We start from the raw sequence: 21,913 nt of genomic DNA, 5'->3' as shown, positions 1-21,913 counted from the left end.
AACAAGGAGAAAAGCTTCTGTCGGGGGAGGTGGATGGGTGTGATTGCCAATGTTTTTTGGAAGAGCACGTGAACAGCAATCGAGAGCAATATAAGTGGTTCTCTCCACCTTGAAAGATAAAGAGCATCAACCTCCAATGAACCACAGCATGAAGGTTTTAACCTGCATTCTTGCTCTGAAACTTACCTTTCCTCATAGTAGAACAGACTAGTCTCAATTTTAAAGAGAAATGTCTTACAAAACAAAACTGGTTGGGGCACAGGTAAAGTGTACTTAATATTTGCTTTTCAAATACACTAAACTGTAATGATAAGCTAGCTACTATGACCACAGGTTTAAAGCTACTCTGAAGGAAGAAAAAAACAAAAACAAAAAGAACCTTAATGCTGAGCAAGTCACATAACTTAGTGAGACTAATCTTAGCTGTTGGAAGAGGTCTGTGAGGTTAGTTCTTAGAATTCACCTAGATCAGTTAAGTCAGTCAATATTAAGGGGTCAGTTTGACAGCTGCAGAGACAGCATCACACTCAAAAACCATAGGTATGCAGAAAGGGCATAAAATTCCCTTGTAGAAACCTCCTGTGGCTATTTTGGGAGCTTAAAAGGCCATGTATGAAAATGCATCACATTTTGCTCTGCTAGACAAATAGTTGCTTGCAACACAAAGGCCGTAAGAATGGTGAAAGTGCAAAAATCTAAACACAGAGGCTCTGATTAGAAAGCCTGAATTATACAGAACACTAACAAGCCCAGTTTACGTTGCAGAGTTCTTGGGGGGGGAGGGGGAATTCACCTCCGTGCACAGACCCATTTCAGTGTGGTGATGCTCCTGGCAGAGCAAAGAACAGGGAACTTCCACACTTGTTTGCAAAGGGGCTGGTGTTCTCCACAGAGAATGGGAACTGGGAGCAGGCAAAATCTATGATTACTTCAGTGGCCTTAATATACCATGGAAATTGTGTGAAGGGGTTGCAGTCATTTCAGCCTTTAACCAAGAAAGTCTCCCTGAAGTGTGTGTGTGTGTGTGTGTGTGTGTGGGGGGGGGTAGGGCTCACGCACAGGGTGGCAGAACATGTTGCAGACCTATGCCTGAGTTCCAGGTTTGAAGGTGGATTTCACCTCTTCAAAAAGAACAGGAGTACTTGTGGCACCTTAGAGACTAACAAATTTATTTGAGCATAAGCTTTCGTGGGCAACAGCCCACTTCTTCAGATGAATAGAACGGAACATACATACATATACATACACATATATATATATATACACACACACACACACACACATACAAAGCATGAAATGCCTACATTGTACCTGCAGAGAGTCCACCTGTTGAGTGAAATTTGCCCACATAAAGTCAGGACTTTTTGAGCGTGTGTATCTTGTGCTGTATTACAGTTATATCCCATGCTGTGTCAAATAATGTAAATAGATCTATACATAGAACGGGGGCAGTATAATGTATTTGGAAAAAGTCATGAATTCATCTACCTCAGTGTTTCCCAAACTTGGGACGCCGATTGTACAGAGAAGGGCCTGGCATGCCAGGCCCGTTTGTTTACCTGCCGCGTCCGCAGGTCCGGCCGATCGCGGCTCCCACTAGCCGCGGTTCTCTGCTCTAAGCCAATGGGGGCTGCGGGAAGCGGCGGCCAGTACGTCCCTCGGCCCATGCCGCTTCCAGCAGCTCCCATTGGCCTGGAGCAGCGAACCGCGGCTAGTGGAAGCCGCGATCAGCCGGACCTGCGGACGCGGCAGGTAAACAAACTGGCCCGGACCGCCAGGGGCTTTCCCTACACAAGCGGCGTCCCAAGTTTGGAAAACACTGATCTACCTAGTTGTGAAAAAACTGATTCGTAAAGGTCTCTCTGTACTTTAAGTGGCAGAATCCCATAACATGGATTGGACAAACTCAAACATTTCCAGTACTTAACTACGGTATTTCCAAAGCTAAATAGGACTAATAATGGAACACTGGAGGGAGGGGGGACCCTGTCTACAGACTTGGTACATTGTAATAAGGCACATAATACATTGTGGCTGCACTGGTAGGCCACCGGTGCTTACTTCAGTTCTATTGCGAGGTTTTATTTCCAACAGTAACTGCCCTCAAGCACCAGAGACTTGAGCTACCGCTATCTGAACTCTATTTGCAACTCTATTGGTTGCAAGCAAACTCATGCAGGGGTCAGTCATACATTTTGCTAAGATTGTGATAGCATGCCAGTTACATGCTTTTAAGTAGCAGCGTCTGCAGGCACCTGTGTCTGGGTGACAGCCAACTGGGGCCAGTTGGTAGAAAATATAGAAGTGGCCAAAACCTTGCTCCATCCCAAACCTTGAACTCGAGTCTGGATAAGGAGCTTCTCCTTAAGATCTTTCTATCCTCCAAGACTAGCCGATTCTGCATTGTGTATGAAGCAGTCACTTTAAAAAACATGGCAGATAGATTTTACCCTGCAAAGCTTAGCTTCCCATCTTGGGGCTGCCATTCTGGATTCACTTCTTTGAAGCAATAAACACGGTTTTGGAAGCTTCAAGTCCCAAAACCTATCTGAACTTGTTAAAAATGTGAAGGTTGCTATTTGACCCTAAATGACCTGAAGTAAAATGGCAGTGCACTAACCTACTGCAAAACCTGGACTTTTCCTCAATAGAAGAAAAATTAGCAAGTTTTAATTGTAAAACAGAAAACATTTCAATACAATGGGTTGGTTTTTAACTGAAGAAAGTCAAAAATAATTTGACTTGTACTATCATTGAATTTCATTCTTTTCTAGAAAGGAGCGATTGTTAGAAAACTGAAATCCTTAAAAAAAAAACTACCGTTCAAGAGATAACCTTGAGGGTATCGCTGTCCAAAATTCAAGGCAGCGTGTAACACCAGCACTAAGGAAGTGCTTAGATACTTACTACTCAGTAGGCTTACGAGCTATAGGTCTGTAATGCTCATTACCAAAGCATACATTGCACAGATCCTCCAGTCCTTCCCTGTGCCCAGTGAATTTGCTATGGACTGAAGGCTTACTCGGTAGGTGTAAAATTTAAAATTCAGCATGACATGCCTGTGCTCCGAGGGGATCAGATGCCACAGTAGTTGGTACCAATTTAAGAACCTAAATGGATAGTACCTTTTAATTTGAGGATCTACAAAATCTTAAAGCTCTTTACAAACGTTAGTGAACCAAGGCACCGCACATCTGACAGGTAAGCCATATTTTCTAGCTTATAATTTGGGAAAATGAAACAGATAGAAATTAAGTGATTTGTCAAGGTCACGAAGTGCAGGCAAGAGCCAGGAATAAAACCTAGGTTTTCCAGTCCCATCTGTGACCATAAGATTACTTCCTCTGGGAGGAAAGAGGGTTAGCCCTTCAAGGACAGCCCAGATTGAGTAGGGGTGGAGTTACATCGCTGGGGCATGGCACAGCCGTTGCCAGGCAGTGAAGCCCTTCTCTGTGAGGGAGGTCACCATTGGTTAAATCCCAGTCCTTCAAGTGCTGTGATTGGCTTTTCTGCCTAGAAAGGTATTAACAGACCTCATTTTGATCTCTCTTCCCTGCTCCATTTCTAGAAGACTAGGTGGTTGCTTCATGCGGTGGTTCTGTGGGGACTCTGGCCTAATCAGGCTTGGGAATACAGCAGGCCTGGTAGACCCACAAACATTAGGAGGGAGGCCTTTAATAGCTCAAGGTAGCTTTACCCCCACTTTCACTGCTGCCTAGACAGACTGCCTATAGGAGACCGAAGTTGTAGTCACAGGACCAAAAAAGGACTGTCTCCACCTTTGCCCCCTCCGTGCCATTCACAAAGCTAGTTGCATCAAGAACAGAACCTCAGTAGCTGACAGTATTTGCTTACATAAGCCTTCTCATGTAAGAAGCCATGAATTAGAAACATTTTGAAAACAGAATGCATGCTTTGTGTTAACCACAGGAACGCACCAAGAGTTTAGGATTATAAACACTGTCCAAGGCTAATGGAACTTACATTTATGAATTCAGAGCAGTTGAGGGAAGACAGCCATACAATATTAACAAATCATGTCACTGGACTTTGGTAATATACTCTTACCTGAAGCTGACTGCCTCATCAAGCCATGCATGAAGGAAAGAGACAGCAAAGAGATTTTCAGGTTTTAGCACAATTCAGTTGTAGCAAATGAAGGGTGCAGATATAAGCGCACACAGATTATATTTTTAAGATACCCCCTTTATATCTCTTTGAAGCTATTAAGGAAATATCTCTAAACAACATTAGAATGTCAGCCTATAGTAAATTTTAAAAGGAAAAGATGCAATGAAAAAATGATAGATTAATATTCTGGTACTGGTAAGATTGTGATAGATTATGGCACAGAAGGGAGGCAGTCATTTTTGTTTCTTTTGAAGACTTTAGAAACCACAGTTCTAAAGCGGTCAAGAACTGTACTTCATGTTCGACATAAAGATGCTTGCCTAGCAGAGTCAAGCCACTCAGTAGTGATTACTAATACCATTCTATAGTCTGGAAATGGGATCAAAGCATGGGCACTCTTTTGGTTCAAGGTAGGAAAACAGATTATTCATATTAAATCCATATAGGAAAAAAAAATCAATACTGGATTATGCAAATCTTATTACAACAGGAACAGTCTGAAGAAATCAAAGCCCTTTTTTGTTCTGGAACCTGAGTAAGATTTCCTGATTATAAAACAGACATGATTCAAAAGAAAACTAAACTGTTACTGAAACTATATGCTAACCACTACATCTAATTAGAGCAGAGAACGTCTAACATTGTAAGTGAATATCGTAAGAGAATCTAACAGAAAGCTACCATTTTAGCAGCCTTATGAGGCAGATTTAGGCTTAAAAAACAAACAAACACCAATCATATTCCATTCCATTTTTCCAGTGGAAAAAAACAACAGGCGGTTAAGTAAAAATGTAAGAGCTATCAAGTTAAATGCTATTTAAGTTAAGCATCAGTAAAAGCAACTTAATCTGAACACATAAAATTTTAAAAAGTTTCCTTAACTCTAACTTCCCATGGTGTCTAATGGATTCTGAATTCTTAGTTCTCATCAGGCTCACGACTGTTGGCCTCTGCTCCCTGCTGAAAGTAAAATACCGTTTAAGATGGCAGTCCCAACCTAGAGACAGTCACAAAAAAGAGATACTGAAACCGTGTCAGCTCTCTATAAAAATCCTCAACAACTCCTTTACTATACCTATTCTTTAAGTAAAGATTTAGCTTAAAGGAAATTTTGAGGTAAACATGGTACCTTAAACCGTCAACAGGGAAACAGACTTAAGTCTCAATTAAAACTGAAGTTCTTCTCCTTAAAGGTGAACTATAATGCAGAAATACATTTCCACACCAAAACCCCCAAAACTTTAAAATGAAGTTAAGGTTTCAGGCACATATCAACTCAGACCAGACATTTTCCCTTTCAAGGTTAAGCAAAGCAAATGTCAGAAACCCCAAGATGTTAAGGTTGCACTTCCACAATAAGCCACACACATGCAAACCACCACAACCTGAACTCTGCAGCAGGAAAGAAGATAGACAAAATCTCATAGTTGCAGACATGAATATCGGCAATCTATCACCTAAAACAGGTCTTCACAAATATGGGCAGTCATAACACTATGGTCCAAATGGGGTTTGGTTCAATTCAATTCTCTATGCATTCCACTGCAGATTTAGTTTCCACGTATGTCAAGAAAATTAGGTTTCCCTTCTGTCACTGATCTTAGGGAGATAACTAATATTATGCTTCTGCCTTTTCGAACCTCAAAGAGCAACAGACAATCTTATTTGAAAGTTATCAATTATGTTAATTACTTTCAAGCAAATATTTTACTATAATTAAAAGGACATCACTTTAACAGGACATCTTTCATTTTTACAGTAATTTGCAGGACAATTTTCACTCAAATGCAGGATCAAATGCAAAAATCAAGGACAGATGTTTGAGGAGAGTGGTACAACCGGTCCTTAAATCAAGACACTCCATAAATGAATCCAGCAATGCATATTGCACCTTTCCTCTATTAGCTGACTTTCCATGTAAAGATACCAAATGAACAAATACTCTTATTACCAATTTAAAGGAAATTGTACAGTACTTTGATTCACTGCAAATGCTATATGCTTGCAACTATATTGGACAGAGTTCAGGTTGTGGTTTTTATTTCAGTGACTGCATTTCCTGTTTAACTTACTTTTTAGTTAATATTAGCAGCTGCATCCTTAAGCCAGGATATTATGCCAGGAACTTTAACTTTAATCTTAAAGTTTGTGGGAATTTACTTAGTTTTTAAGATGGTCCCCCTGTCTGTGGGACAGGAGTCTTGTTCTTTCAAACTCCAGATGGTCCACAAGAAAGGAGACCCTACCAAGCTGATCATAGGAGATGCTGAGGCAAGGGAATGTCCCCTTACTCTGCTTGCCACAGTCTCCTGCTAACCATGGTCCTGAAGCACTGTTCTGTGGAGAGTGTCCTAATATACCGGACTCCCTAACGTCTGCAAGACAAGAGTGCTATTCCTGCAAATGTTCAGGTCCTCAGGAACAGTGCGCCTTTCTCTCAGATTTGGAGAGTAGCTGCCCTCCTGTCTATTCCTAATGTTTGAAGGACTGGAGATCTCTTTCCAAGGTTCACAGGAAGGGCAGATATGGCTGGTAGAAGGATTTTGGGGGGGGAGGAGGAGGTGGTGTCAGTAGAACCAAGGAAAACCACCCATAGAATGGTTTGTGGGAATGAAGACTCCTTCCCTGTCTGCTCTACAGGAAAGCAGATTCCCCTTAGGAAGTAACAACCCTAATAAGGCTTGTGGAGACTTTGGGTGGCTCAGAAATGCCCAGTGAGCTAAAGGGTTAGGAAAATTTGGTGCCACATGAGCTTTTTATGACTGGAGGCTCATCAGCCCCTCTTACCAAAGAATCTGAGGGGTTTTCCCCTTCTGCTGACTTCAGAAGTCCACACAAATGGGAGAGGGAGATGTGGCCTCCTGATATTCTCCCACCACTCGCCTCTTGCTTTCTCCCTATCTAGTCCCGGATTTTAACTCCCAGGAAAGAGTTAACTGCTTATGGGCTGTCTGAGGTCTGCATTGAGTAGAGATCCGCAATGAGCCTTAGGAGGCACTAGATCTCTGCTGGAGGAGTCCAATAACATATGTGACAGCTCTAACTATGCGTCACTTTCAAACACATCCAAAAAAACCCTAGTATCTCTATTCTTAGTGTGTCCTTAAGGAACACTTTTGAGTCACTTCACATTTTCTACAAAAAGTCTGTTTCAGCCCAAGATCTAACTTACTTATTGAGGATCTGATTTTTATAGCAGGGACCAACACTGGGCTTACAATACAAACTCTGTTATACCCTAAATATATAATACAGTTGTGCCGCTGTTCCATACAGTCTGTCCTTTACTACTTCCTGTTCAGGTATGAACAGCCTCTCTGTCCTGTCCAGAAACTTGGAACAAGTTGTTTTATACAAACATTAGTAATTATCTGCATGTTGCTGGAGAACTGAAAAGAGATAGTGGTACCACAAAAAGCTAAAACCGGCAAATTTTCCCAGCTGTCAGTTGATGGGGGAGGAGATGTGGAATTAAGGAAGGGAAGTGAAGACGTGATCTTTGTAATGCATAAAAAAAACAACGCAAAAAACAACACACAAAAACCAAAAGACCGACCAAGTAAAATATTTGGGGAAATTGAGGTAGCCATGACATCTCATAATAGAGCAGTAAAAAGCACAAAATCATTTCCCTACCCCACCCCGGCAATTAGCCTTAAACCAAATAAAAAAAATCTTCACCTCATCCCATTTAACTTTATGTACATTTCTATTCTGCAGCATTAGGATTTTTTTCCTAGCACATGCTCAGATTCCAGCTATGGGATTTTCTATAGCTGACACCATGAACAGTAATTGTAGCTTTTTAAAAAGGGAAAACTGCAATGAAATACATAAAATTTTAATCACAGTATCTAATTAAAGAGTAGAATGAGTGAGTAAGTGTGTCTAAAAGCAAATAAGCCAACTAGAAGCTGCTGCTTTGACAATCTGATGCATAGGTATTGTAGGTTAAAGACAGGAAACGCCTTGATCGTGCATACTAATGCTGTGCAGCAGGAGACTTTCAAAACTTGTTTTCAAAACTTTTTGGGGTTAACCGTGAATAATACAGCACTAAACAGTGTTCTAAAAATACAGCTAAGGCAAAAATGACATTTCTTGTCTCTTGTAAGCATTAAAATGCTGAACTGCATTTTTTTATTTCCAACTTACTTCCTAGCAGAGGGTTCAGTCTGATCAATCAGTGAAACAGAAGCTCCCATTGGCCCCCATTTACACTGGCCTTTAAACAGAGTTTGGCAACAAGATTTGAACATTCACCCAGCTTAGCTGTTTGGCTGGTTCGTGTGGCCAGAGCCAAGTAGTTTAAAGACTGCATTCAGGCCCAAATTAATACATTTGGGAAGTTAATTGGAACTCAAGGCTGGCAATCTTGGAGTGAGAACCCAGCATCATCCACCATGAATGAGATACTCAGTGACAGGCATTTCTAAAAAACAATGAACATTCATTTTAAGAGACATTTAGTAAATAGAACCAACTGGCTAAACAACTAGGCCCTTTATGAATGGGAAGTACAGACCGTTATCTACTAGCATATTCTATCTGAGGATTTTATAATGCCACTATCACATAGTACCGAGGCACCTTCCACCTAAAACAGATTGGCAGTTATAGAATCAGAAATGTAGGGCGGAAGGGACCTCAAGAAGTCATAGTCCATTCCCCTGCCCTCAGGTAGAACCAAGACCAGCCCTCACAGCCCTTTGTCTAATCTATTCTGAAATACCTCCAATGACTAGGATGCTACAACCTACCTTAACGAAGTCTCTAGAGGACTTCATAGGGTGTCTGGCTGTTCTCTCCTTTTGGGGTTATAAAATGGTTTCTGGAGTAGAGTTTGTTTGGGGACGGGGCGGGAGGCTGGGGGGGGGGGGGGAGAAGAGTGGCAAGGGGAGGATAGAAAGTCCTAGCATTGTGTCATTCTCATTATGTCAGAAAGCCGCCCCCCGCCTCCCCAAAAGAAGGCTTTACAGCATTTCCTCAAGCTGGGAAGACTCTGGATTTGTTTAATTCCTTCTGGAAGTTTGTTCCATAGCCAGATCCCCTTGACTAGGAATAGTGTGTCCTAGCACCCCCATGTTTCATGCTGGGCTTAGTGATCTGTATTATTCCAGAGGAACACAACTGCCTTATTGGTTCATTGAATGAAATTCAGTTTTTCACGTACCTGGGACTTGATCCATTAATTGCTTTGGCAGTTAGGAAAAAAAAAAACCCCACAACAACAACAATTTTGAACTGCAACAAACTGAATGGGAGCCAGTATGACACTAGAGCTTGAGTTGCTGTGAACACATCAAGCCCGTAACATGGAGGCAACAGACATTCTGAAGCAGCTGGAGCCTGTGCACGGTTTCCACATTCAGCTTCCTATCAACATGACAGGTTCTCTTTAAAAATGCAAAGATGCTCTGGATTGAGATAATTTCAGTTTACTTGTGAACAGTGGGAGTGAAAAGGGTAACAGTGATAATGGAACTGCAACCATGATGAATGGTAAAGATATGCAGTTAACCCCTTCGGCCTGTGATTACCAGTGTGATAACCATTGCTAACTGCTCAATTCTCCAATTTCTGAAGGATGATCCAAAGTAATTTTCTTTTCTAAATTACTAATTTGAAACAAATGCATAGTGTTAACAGTAACAACAAAGAGTCTGGTGGCACCTTAAAGACTAACAGATTTATTTGGGCATGAGCTTTCGTGAGTAAAAACCTCACTTCTTCGGATGCAACGTGTTAACAGTGGCATACAAACTGAAATACTAATACAAAATGAACTTTGCTGCCCATATCACTAGACAGTTCAAACCATAGCAACGAGTCATAAGCGAACAGCAAAACAGTAGCAACAAGTTTCCAAGATTGAGTCATTTCAGGCTTATTTTTATAGCACCTATTTAGTAACATTTGGCCTTTTCATTTTGTATTCTCAGGTTCTGGAAATCAGTCTTGAAATAAAGAATGCTTTCCAGTGGCTGTACAGATGATGGCAGGAATCATGCAATTGTCTGTAAATTAATTAAAACCATGACATTGTATGTAAATTTTAATGCATAAAAAAAAAAAAAATCTCATCTCCAGTTGCCTTCTAGTTTTGTATTTCAGATTGTTCTGCATTTGTTTTTACAACTATGAATACGAGATTTTTTTTTTTTTTGTATAGAAAGTGGTTTTAAAGCTTTATCAGTTATCAAGGGCTCAAGAGCCAAAAGGAAACAAGATGCTAACTGTGTGCTCTGTATCAGCTTTACCAAAGCCTCGGCTGCTGTATTGTAAACGTGACAAAGATTAAAACTAGCGACAAATGTTCAGACCAGAAGGTTTCCAGTGAATCAGAACAGGAAACCAATAAAGCGATCAATGGGAGGTCATGACTTCTTGATCACTGCACTACATGGCTGAAAACTATGGTTTTGATCTAGTGCCATATAATCTAATTAAACTTTGACATTCTATAGCAAATATATGATTGCTACTATTTCAAAACAGTGTTGAGAAAGATATACTTTACTTTTAACCTGCCCCTATTCATAAAAAAGTATCTGGTCATTACAAACCAAATTTAGTTCATTAATTTTCCTAAAATCTGAAAAATCTGTTGTAATAAAACAATGACTTTAAAAAAGTTTTCAGCTGACCTAGCCCTGGGAAGGTGCTATAAAGTAACTAGTTGGTAGATGGAAGGAAAATTCCCAGAATCTTTTCCTACAAGAGGTTCTAATGCAAGTGTTTATTTGAAGTAAGGAAATGGCAACAAAAATATTAAAAAAAAAAAAAAAAAATGAGGAGTACGTGTGGCGCCTTAGAGACTAACAAATTTGGGCATAAGCTTTCTGGGCTAAAGCCCAAATATTTTAGAACAGCATTATGACCACACTGCAAGTGCTGTGACACTTTGACCAGGGAACTATCTAAACATCTCTACTCCCTCTTCCTGATAGCTGGCACCTATAAATAAAATTACTGAAACCTCAAGCATTAACCAGAAGGTACTGGTTGGCACAGAGGCTGAATATGTACATGTTATGGGCATAGATACTGCTGTTACAAGAACTGATCACTTCACACTTTTGCTGTCTTTTTAAAGCCAGAGTTAACGCTGTATTCTTAAATTGGCTAGGACATAATTGCTTCCTACCCCAAATAAGAGTTCTACCCACCATGGTCGCATCACTATGATTACGGCCAGTCAGAATTTTAGGAGAGTAACTGAGAGGATTCTTTGGGATAGGAAAGCAAGCATGCATCATTCAGTGGTGTGCAGCCTCACTGCCCTCAGCTTTTTGCTAAAGTGGAACCCTGCTGTTGGTGCTGGGATATGTTGTACAGTTCCCAACGTCTCATGTTGGTTTTACGTTATGTTTTACAAGGGAAAACTGCTCAAATAAACTAGGTTAACTGGACCTACTAGGCACTGGAAGGTTGTATACATTCCGGTGAATTATAAACACTTTCAAAGGGGTAGCCGTGTTAGTCTGGATCTGTAAAAGCAGCAAAGAGTCCTGTGGCACCTTATAGACTAACAGATGTATTGGAGCATGAGCTTTCATGCGTGAATACCCACTGGAAGAAGTGGGTATTCACCCACGAAAGCTCATGCTCCAATACGTCTGTTAGTCTATAAGGTGCCACAGGACACTGCTGTATAAACACTTTGTGATCTCTGCCACAACCCCATGAAAATTGGAAGTTAAAAAAAAAAAAAAAAGTTTTTTAATATATAAACACCCCTGCCCACCTCTACTCCTCCCTCCCACCCCGCTCCCAAGAGAATTCATGCAGAAAGTTTAGGTGACTTGACTAAGGCAAAAGAAGCAACCAGTATTAATGGTAGCATTAGAATGCAGGACTCACATTCTTAGACCCATGCTTAGTTCACAAGACCATGTGGCTTCATGCCATTGAGTTACCTTTATTTGTGGTCAGACCACAGTGGCTAGTTATGGGAGATGGCTCAGCTGCAGGAGGGATTTTACAGTAGCCCTAATGATGGCAGCAGCCTCGGCAGTACCACTCTCTACTGAGCTATACACACACAAGAGTCTGTAAAAACTGGGGAGTAGAAAGCTCACAACTGGAGTAGGACTAATTGGTGGAAAGTGGGTAAAAGTTCATAAGTTGTCCCAATGGACTGTTACATAGAATTGTTTTAAAAAAAGATGCAAAAAAGAAACAAAGATGGACTTAATTTAAACAAAGGTCTACTGATACCACTTAAGGAGTGTGTTAAGATCATATTTGGTGAACAAGAGGAGCGTGGAACCAAAATTTAGGTCCAATTGGTGGACAAAATCATGAGAGGATGGGCTATTCTGCCGATCACCCTTTTGTGGCCCTTAAAGAGAAACTCTGAGGTGAAAAGGGGCAGGACTATCACCATTACTACAGGCACAGCAGAAGCATTTCTCATTGTGACACCCAGATTTCAGCACACCACTGGCAATACCTAACCATCAGTGCTGCAAGGATCCCAGCCAGATACATGTAAGATCAAGGTCTTCTCCCTTGTCCTCCTTTCCGCCCTTCCCCCACCACCGTTTTCCTCTGGTCCCAACTCTGCTGGCTTTTCACTTGATCCTGATATCAACTGTAGTAATAGCAGCAGCATAACAAGATGAGAAAGCCCATCTAGCTCTGCTCAGCCTAAGAATCACCAATGAAGAAAAGGAACCTGACCAGACCAGCCAAATGTTGCCCCAAACTAGGGAGGTGAGGCAGAGTCCAGAAGAATAACTATCCTGGACAACCTGCCAACCCAAAGCATCCTTCCATGATGGAATAACCCGAAATCAACAAAAGCCCCATTTCCCCCATATTTTACTATCCTCTCTTCCTCTCCCCCCCCCCCCACTTTTGGTGTTTGTTCTGTTGAAAGTAGGAAAGTGACTAATCAATCATTCCCAACTCAAAACTGAACAGAACAAATCCTTTCTTCCCCACCAAGGACTGCTTGATTGAATCAGAGACTAACCAATATTCCTCTCTAAAAAGAGACTGAGTAAGATTTTGATTGATTAACAATTTGGGTTTCAATGCTTTAGCCTTGTTTTGATTCTTTACCTTGCGTGTCTCAACCAATAATATTCTAACCTTTGACATGTCCTAGTTTGTTTGCCAAGGTATAAGCAGGCATCTGTACTTGGAACCCTGAATTTGTTTAAAAAAACAACTGTTAATGCTGTACAGTGACAGGGGCATGTTAATACCTTTGACTATTTGGCCCCATATATTCCTCAACAGTAATAAAACCGGTCCCCTTTTCCTCCCCGCAAAACAAAACAAAAATCAATGGATATTGGGCCGTGGTTTCCCTGGATACCAAAAAGGACCACCTTGGGATCCATAGATAATACAAAGAATAATCTGATATTCGGAGGAGTCGGTAAGAAAATTTTAACCCCAGATATTTACATCAGTTTACATCATATTAGGATTTCAAGGGTATTTTTGCATTTTTTTCCTTGCAGGGTGAAATCCATGATTCTCCTTCGTATTTCTCCGCTCTCACGGTTCGGATGGGGAGGAATGGTAGAAACCCAGGGGCCCAAATCCCAGCTAGGTGTAAAAGTTTTAAAATTTGTGTTTTTGACTTGTAAATTACAAAGTGTCCTCACCTTATCAACTTTCAGACTGCTGTCTTGAGCAAAACAGAGGAAGCTCAAAATACAGCAGAAATTTAAGACGATGGTTTCAATTTAGCAATATTATGCTAAGAACATGTAATACTGTAACAAATGGCACTTGTCATGCATTTACAACATACATAACGAATTCCCTCCATTAGATGCTGTCCCTCAGTGAAGGAGGAATATTAGCAGAGTGCTATCTGGAAGTATACACTGCTTCTGTCTATCTTTAACTGTTCAACAGCTAAAAAGATTTCTGTATCTGTGGCTGTTAATTCAGAAAGCCATATAAAAACCAGTAAAGAAAAATATTAATAAGAAAACTATATCTCCCAAAAATGACACTCCGTGGATAAAGGGTTTGTGAAAGTGGGACTTTGTACTTGAGCTATCGCATTCCTATATCAGCTTTAGAGGAGTCTTCAGAGGGAACAACTGATGTTAAATGGAACAAGATTAATTTTTAAAGGTAATCTGTGTGCCAAAAAAAGGGTTTACCAGAAAATATTTTACAACCTACACAATCATGACAATTCCTCCTAAGTACTTTTCTTAACTCATTCAGTAAGTAGCTCCATGTTAAATTGATGAGAGCCCAGTTTGGTTTTTTAACATTAAATTTTTTGCATTATATAACCCACAGGACTGTATCTTCTCTTCTGCATGTACACAGCGTCTACGATGCAGAAGAGAAGAGCAATATGCACAAGAATTCAGATGTTTTTTGACTTGCCAAGATAGCTTTGATAGTCCCCGATATACAATATTCAAGGACTGGTGTACTCCCCTGCAAAGTGGACCTAGATTCCTCAGCTCTCTGATGTGGTAGATTGAAAAGTCTGTGGCTACTTCATTTCAAAGTTAAAAAAAGGAGGCTTCTAAAAATAAAACAAGCACATTAAACTTGTGTTTTACTATTAAATCTAATCTGAAATTGCCAGCAGTGAAACAGTTAATGTTGGCACCTAAACTGACACCTTTACATTTCAGTCACATTGAGATTAACAGAGCTGTCTATACTGCTCCAGTACATGGTTTCATGTGTCTACAGACTCAGGAAGAGACCACCACATCAGTTTATACTGCTCACATTTGTAAGGTTTTCTTTCAACCATGAGGAACAGAAGGTATTTTTTGTAAAGAAAAGTTAGATTTAGGAGCATAATTCCAAGGCAGACTCTGTGGCCATAGTTATATAGTACAGAGCCCTGATTATTATGGAATCAACCTTAGTTTTTCTGCCAAGTGTACCTTAGAGGCCAATTTGTGTTAATGATAAAGACCACCAACTTTCATAAATACAGTGTCTTAGTTCTACAGTAATGCCTTTGCCTCAATTATTTGGTTATGTCAAAAGCAGACAAGTACTAAAATTCCCAGCCTCAAAATACATGATTTCAGCAAGGGCAGAATAAGAGTTAGAGACAGAACTATAATACTGCTTCTTCATCTTTGGTTTATTGTTTAGAGAATGGGACACTATCTACACCTTCGACCTTGGTAACAATCTTTATAATTATCTAGTTTGTAAAATGTCCCTGATTCTCAAGGACATAAAACTAAAGGGCAAAGTTACTAAAGAACAAAAAACTTTTAAAATGCATTTTTATACACACACAGTAGACAAAGCTGCAGTGTTAGATTGGGTGCTTGCAAACCACATGACCTCACGAATGCTATCTTATCACATCACAGGTTCCTCAGACTGACCACAACCACTTAAATCAGACTCCGCCAGCATAGAGGCTCTATCTTTGACATGTACTAGTAAAGCAACAGCATTTTTAGCTGGCCAGCAGCCTTGCAAGAGCTCTGCTTGTGGGAGGGCAAATCTGATGGTCTCTTGTCCAACTGTGTTTGCAAGATATGGTACAAGAAAAGCACATGATTTATTGCACTATAAACTTCAACCACAAGTTGAAATGCTTACTCTTTGTAAATCTGAGAGTTAACATATTTCCTTTTAGTGACAGCATTTGTTATCGAGCAGAAAAACATTTAAATGCAGCCACTTATTTTGAAAGCATTCATCTATAGTAAACAAAAAAAAAAAAAATCAAACAATTCGCATTAAATTATATTTAGAAGGTGAATACTTAATGCAAACAAATTTTACTTGGTTTTGTTTAGAAACATTAATTGGAATCTTAAGCATTAATAAAAAGATTGTAACAGTCCAAACTTAGATACTATAGTAATGGGCGCAAATTTAGATTACTGAAAAAACCATTGAAAACAAGAACTGGACCAATATCACTGTGCCTGGTGAGGGGCTGATAATCTTATGACCATGGCAGTGAAGAAACTAGAACTGCCAGGAGACATACATGCAAAGCTGACAGCATACATCTACTGTGCACATCCCAGGGTGCCCAAAATTACAAACCAAACCAACCAACCTTGTATAATATACAAGGCAAGTAGTATACCCAAATGTCATCTTCAATGGAAGGGAGATTCAATCAGTGAGACTGATCATCTAGGCTGACACTCATTTACAGCAGTACGTAGACTGAGAACATATTACGGGATAACTTTTTACCTATACCTATCCTATCTCATAGAACTGGAAGGGACCGTGAAAGGTCATTGAGTCCAGTCCCCTGCCTTCACCAACAGGACCAAGTACTGATTTTGCCCCAGATCCCTAAGTGGCCCCCTCAAGGATTGAACTCACAACGCTGGGTTCAGCAGGCCAGTGCTCAAACCACTGAGCTATCCCTCCCCGGACTACTTATACTCCTGTGATGTTCCCCTCTGGTGTTATCTGGACCAGTGATCTGCTAGGTCACTCCAATCCTTGACTCTGGGAGCCAGCTTTACCCTGCTCTGCTGTAGAATCCCCACTCCGGGGCTGTTCATGCACAGCCTCTGGCATGTAAGCTGCTCCCAATTACTTGCAAGCAAATGACACTAGCCAATATTCTCTGGATCCCAGAAACAACCTTAGGCCTTGGCTACTCTGGCGGTGTACAGCGCTGCAACTTGCTGCGCTCAGGGGTGTGAAAAAACACCTCCCCTGAGCGCAGCGAGTACAGTGCTGTGAAGCGCCAGTGTAATCAGAGCCTGCAGCGCTGCACGCTCGCTCGCAGCGCTGCAAGCTATTCCCCTCGGAGAGGTGGAGTACATACAGCGCTGCAAGAGCTCTCTTGCAGCACTGGCGGCGCGACTACACTCGCGCTTCACAGCGCTGCCCCGGCAGCGCTGTGAAGTTCCGAGTGTAGCCAAGGCCCTAGGAACTTCTGTCTTGCAGTGTCTAGTTATATAAGCTTGCAGAGTCCAGTGGGTATAAGTTTGTTAAATTGACAAAGAAATTGGTATGTACCAGGCTTGTTATCCCAAGGGGAGCCTCTGACACTTCATACCAAACACACTGCTTCAGGTAGAACAAACAGATTAGCTATAAAGATTGACTTATACATTTGGTAAATTGAATTAAAAGCGAAACCCATTCTAAGCTGATCTTAACACTTTCAATGTCCTTAAAAACGGAGATGCTTCTCACCACAGGCTGGCTGGTTACTTTTCAGTCAGGCTCTCTCCTTTGATCAGCATTTCAGTGGCTTGGTGGTGGTGGTGGTGTCTGTAGATGTAGATGGAAGAGAGAGAGCATGGCAAAATAGGTCTCCCTTTTATCATGTCCTTTCTTTGCTCTTGGCTTTGCCCACCCCCCCACCCAGAATCAGGGGAGCATTACCTCTTTGTAGTCTCAAACTGACCAAAGGAAGGGGGTGACTCCCTGGAGGGTCTAACAGATTCTTTTATTGTTGCCTAAGCCAGTGTCCATTGTTCCTGTGAGGCTGGTCTGGTCTGGTCCCATCCATGCCCTGTCAAGGTGTGAACTGCCTCTCTGTTCTTGGAAAGTTTTTGCATGGGCCTGCTTTAAGCCATGAGGATACATTTTCAGCCTCAGAACTATATACATGAAATTATAACCTATAACCGTAACATTTCTGTAACACTTACTAGAACATCACTATAACAACCATGCTCAGTGCATTATGAGCCTTCTAAAGACACCCAACATGACAAACTGCATTGGATACGACACAATTATTTTATAAAGATGAACATGGGGGTGTAGGGTGTTCCCCTGAGGTACAGAGCATCACAACTCCCTATACAGGCTGTGAGGCTAGTATCTTGGGCTTTTGTTTCCAAGGTATCTAAATGCCATTGATAAACCAAATCCAGTACCATCCCAATAGCAATCGCCTGCATTGCTTGATCTATCTACAAGCCAAGAAATACAAGGCAAATAATACTTTACATGTGGCACAAACTGAAACCTTCTAATAGGCTGGAGTTGCTAGATTCCACTTTTCAAGGCAGAAAATATTCAAAGCTTCATAAAATATTTATTTAATATTAGTGTATACAGTTTACTTCTAGCATTATATAGATTCATAGAGTTTAAGGCCAGAAGGAACAATTAAATCATCCAATATAACCTCTTGTATAACAGAGGCCATTAAGTTTCACCATGTTCCATGTAGTGCACCAATACATAGTAGTTTCTTTAATCCTTTACACTGATGTTCTTAGTTTAAATTTTCCTTCATTCCTTCCTTGATTAGCTCTCCAGGTTTCCATTCCTGCAACTAAAGTTACAAGATGTCCCCTTATCCACAGCTTTACCATATCCCAGATTACTCCTTTTGTCATATCTTATGCATTATTTATCCCCAAAGTAATTACTTAAAGGGTCTTGAATTTTATTTACACAAACAGAATCTTTTAAAAGCACGGTATTTAATCTGCCACTTTTATGTCTGTTTTCATTAAGCCAATCTTAAAAGTGTTAGATCAACAGGAACATGATCTGACCAAGAGATAATACCTATATCAGAATGTTACTGACTGCATTAGGTTCTTAGAATATAATATCAGATCAATTTTAGGATGAACTGCACACCAGTGGGAGTAGAAAGTAATAAATGGAGGGGTCCCTAGTTCTCCAAACGCAAAAATCTTAAGTTTTTCAGATACTGAAAATGAGAATTTTTTTTAAAAACTATCTTCATCTACACTAGGATTAGTGTACAATTAGAGAGTCTCCCTCTAAAAATCATTTCACCAAGTTATTTTCTAAGAACTCACTAAAACAGTCTATTCAACTCTGATTAGGGGACCAGTGTTCTAACTGTTGTATCTTTGTCCTGAAAGCTTTTTTATAATAAAATTCCATTCCATAATTCAGTTAGAAAGACTTTAAAAATTAAAATACGTTTTGTTTTTGCTAATGAGAAGAGTGCTTGATTTCATGCTCACTTCTAAATGTTTTCCTATCCTATGTTTTCATTTCCACGGAAATAACTAGCATAGATGGAAGTATGGAACATTTGCTCTATTATTGGACAGACAGATAGCTTGAGATGTTTTCCTCGCCAAGTGTGGTCTTCATATTACTCCTTTTCCACGGTTCTGTACATAAAATGTGTTGCTAATGAGTATATATTTTTAATAACTTGGAACAGAATGGCACAGACAGCATGACTTCAACATATTCTACATGGGTTCTCCTAAAAATGGAAGACTCTGGAGAATTAGAATTTTTTTTTTTTTTTTTTTGGAGGGGCTATATGGGGCGTCTTCCAATTGGTGCCGACAGAGCAGCATTAAAAGTGATTCACTTTGGGCCTTGACAGGTTGTACTAATGCTGTGGTAATAGCTAGACAAAGTGAGGTGGTAAGTAACCCTCCATTCTTGGGGCCACACGCTGTTTGCAGAGAATGCTTTCTCAATAAGTAGAACAAATTTGAGGAACAGAAAAAAGGTCATCTCAAGAAACAGTGTTTCAAAATTATTTACCTTTCTTCAGTTACCCTCTCCGGTACCTTATTTCAGATTTATTAAGTTTAGTTGAATTCTTCATTTACTCATTAGTTTTGTTTTTCCTAGGAATGCCCAAGACAGAAAATCCCATAGCATCTACATTTCCAAGAACAGTGCATTCAAATTTAAGACCATGGATTTATCTCCAGTAGCTCATCTGTGTTCCTACAAAATACACTATTAGCAGGACCTGCAAAGTCTTCAACCTGGAAGCCTTTCTTCGCCTAGGAATAAAGATCAAGAAGTTGCCTCAACACACACACTTTTGCTACCTATAAGGTTCAAGATTGTCGAGTTACTTCCTGCTTCCAAAAATACAACTGCATTGAAATGAACGGGGGATGTAAAGCTTTAAAAATATATCTATTTTTAGAAAAGATATAATAAAGAAATTTTTTGCATGTAAAAACAACCAAACTAATTTCAGTAAGTGGTGTTAAACTGCTCTCCAGTTAAGAACAAGTACTGGATACCTACACCAGCCTAAGGAAGTTGTTTTGTTTTGTAAGAACTTAAGTCTTTAAAGAGGTGTTTCCAACATTAATGTTCACTATCAACCACAGCGGACGTAAAATTGCTAGCTGTCTTCAGTGAAATCCTGGAGTCATGAACTTAAGCTTCAGGGCTGGAGTAGGGGGTCTTTAGCTTATCTCACTGTGTCTCCTAAGTTAAAATTTGTACAACCTATAGGTGAAAAAACCCCGCATGACTAACTGACAAGAGCTTCAGAATGATGCCTTGACAGCAAGACCATGCAGTGTCCCCATTATTATTGCTGCGTAAGCTTCTAAACACATGCAATTCTGCATAACATTCTAAAAAGCCTAGCACTCATTTGTACATTGTGGCAATGAATGGGGGGAGGTGCAGAGCTCCTAGGCATGCAGACATCATGCCTGCCGCTACATCCCTTTTTATAGTAAGCTTGCTACCCCCATGCAGCCAGCCAACTTTGTAGGCCAGTGCAGGTGCGGGGCATGGTCATGCTTTCTCTGGAACGTTATGCACCCATAAAGAAGTAGTAACAGCAAGTCTATCTGGCTCCCCCATGTAAACTTGCATATAGGCCAGGCATAATCTGCCTCAGTGTGAAACTAGTCATAAGAATAAAACTAATTGCTCCATTTAAGATACTACATTAGTATACACAAAAGCTGGCATTTTCTACTGTGTTAGAGATTGCACTAATTAAAAACAGCAAAATAAAGCATTTGCACTACTACATTAGTATAAATTCCTTGTGTAATATTTTTAGCTAACAACAATTTCACAAAGTTTTAAGTAGTTCAATCCTAAATCACAAAACCTGTAAAACTAGAAACCACTATTCTTAAACCTTGCTTCTGTCTCCAAAGGTATCTTGTGGTCTGTCAGTGTAGTTTGCGGGCAAGCATGTCAATGCTAATCTTTTGTACCACTCCTGTAATCTAGGTAACACATTTAAACCTTGCAACATCCAACAGGAAGCAGACACAGCTGCTGTGTAATACATACAAAGTGACTAAGTATACAGAGGTAGTGCATAAAACACTCCCAGGACTAAGGTAGTTTATAAATCATTTAATTCCATTCAGTTTGAATTAAGAGTGAACAAGAGAGGTAGCAAGAACCATTAAACACTGGTCAACATGTACACAGTGTAGTGTCTATGTAATTTTATGCTGGACTGGGTGACAGCATCCAGCTCTAGATAGATACTCTGCTGGTTTTCCTTAAGCCCTCAACTTTATTAAGTTGCTCAGATAAACCTATCATAGCCCACTCTTTTCATGCATCATTTCTTAAGTCATTCATTTGTTAAGTTCTATACACCGAAGGAAGCAACAGTTGCTGATCAGGATTTCCTCTTTAGGACAGGAAGAAAATGGAAGCTTTTTACAGACAGGAGTGGCTTGGATCAAGAGAAGGAGAATGGCAATGGGATTACATTGGTGAACAGATGTCTAATAGGCAAATCAAGAGGATACTAACAGCTCTGACGGAAGCTCGGTTCAGCCTTCCTGTCTGAATTAGTGACAACGTCCAAAATGCCACCAGATTTTTACACGATCCCAACCTTCAAATCTTTAAGGAGAAAATTTATAAAATTGGTGACCAATGAAGTGACTTAATCAGTAAGGTTACAAGTATCCCACAGCCATCTGATATTGTAAATTTAGATAACTTTCACAGTACCAGTGCTTCAAGCTATTTTAAAATATTTTTAAAAAGTGGAAGCCCTGGAGTCTTTGCTTTTGATTTTCTTTCTACTATCCAGAGTCCATTCCTGCAGTTGTGTTGTTATCTAGAAGATAGCTGAAGTACAGAATAT

General features: G+C 40.2%; 1 protein-coding gene across 14 annotated transcripts in view; it reads right to left on the bottom strand.

Moving 5' to 3' along the window:
- The window catches only part of EVI5 (ecotropic viral integration site 5), a 142,738-nt gene that overhangs the window by 13,848 nt on the left and 106,977 nt on the right, over positions 1 to 21,913 (bottom strand). The window contains exon 23 of one of the 14 annotated variants that reach the window (XR_008445871.1): positions 17,272 to 17,349. The exons of the other annotated variants lie outside the window; for them this stretch is intronic. The gene's annotated coding sequence lies outside the window, so the exon portion shown is untranslated. The remainder of the gene's footprint in view (positions 1 to 17,271; positions 17,350 to 21,913) is intronic. 14 annotated transcript variants of the gene reach the window in all.

This window comes from Malaclemys terrapin, chromosome 8, assembly GCF_027887155.1.
Source record: "Malaclemys terrapin pileata isolate rMalTer1 chromosome 8, rMalTer1.hap1, whole genome shotgun sequence".
Lineage (NCBI taxonomy): Eukaryota > Metazoa > Chordata > Testudines > Emydidae > Malaclemys > Malaclemys terrapin.
This window is presented reverse-complemented; position numbering and strand designations above follow the sequence as displayed.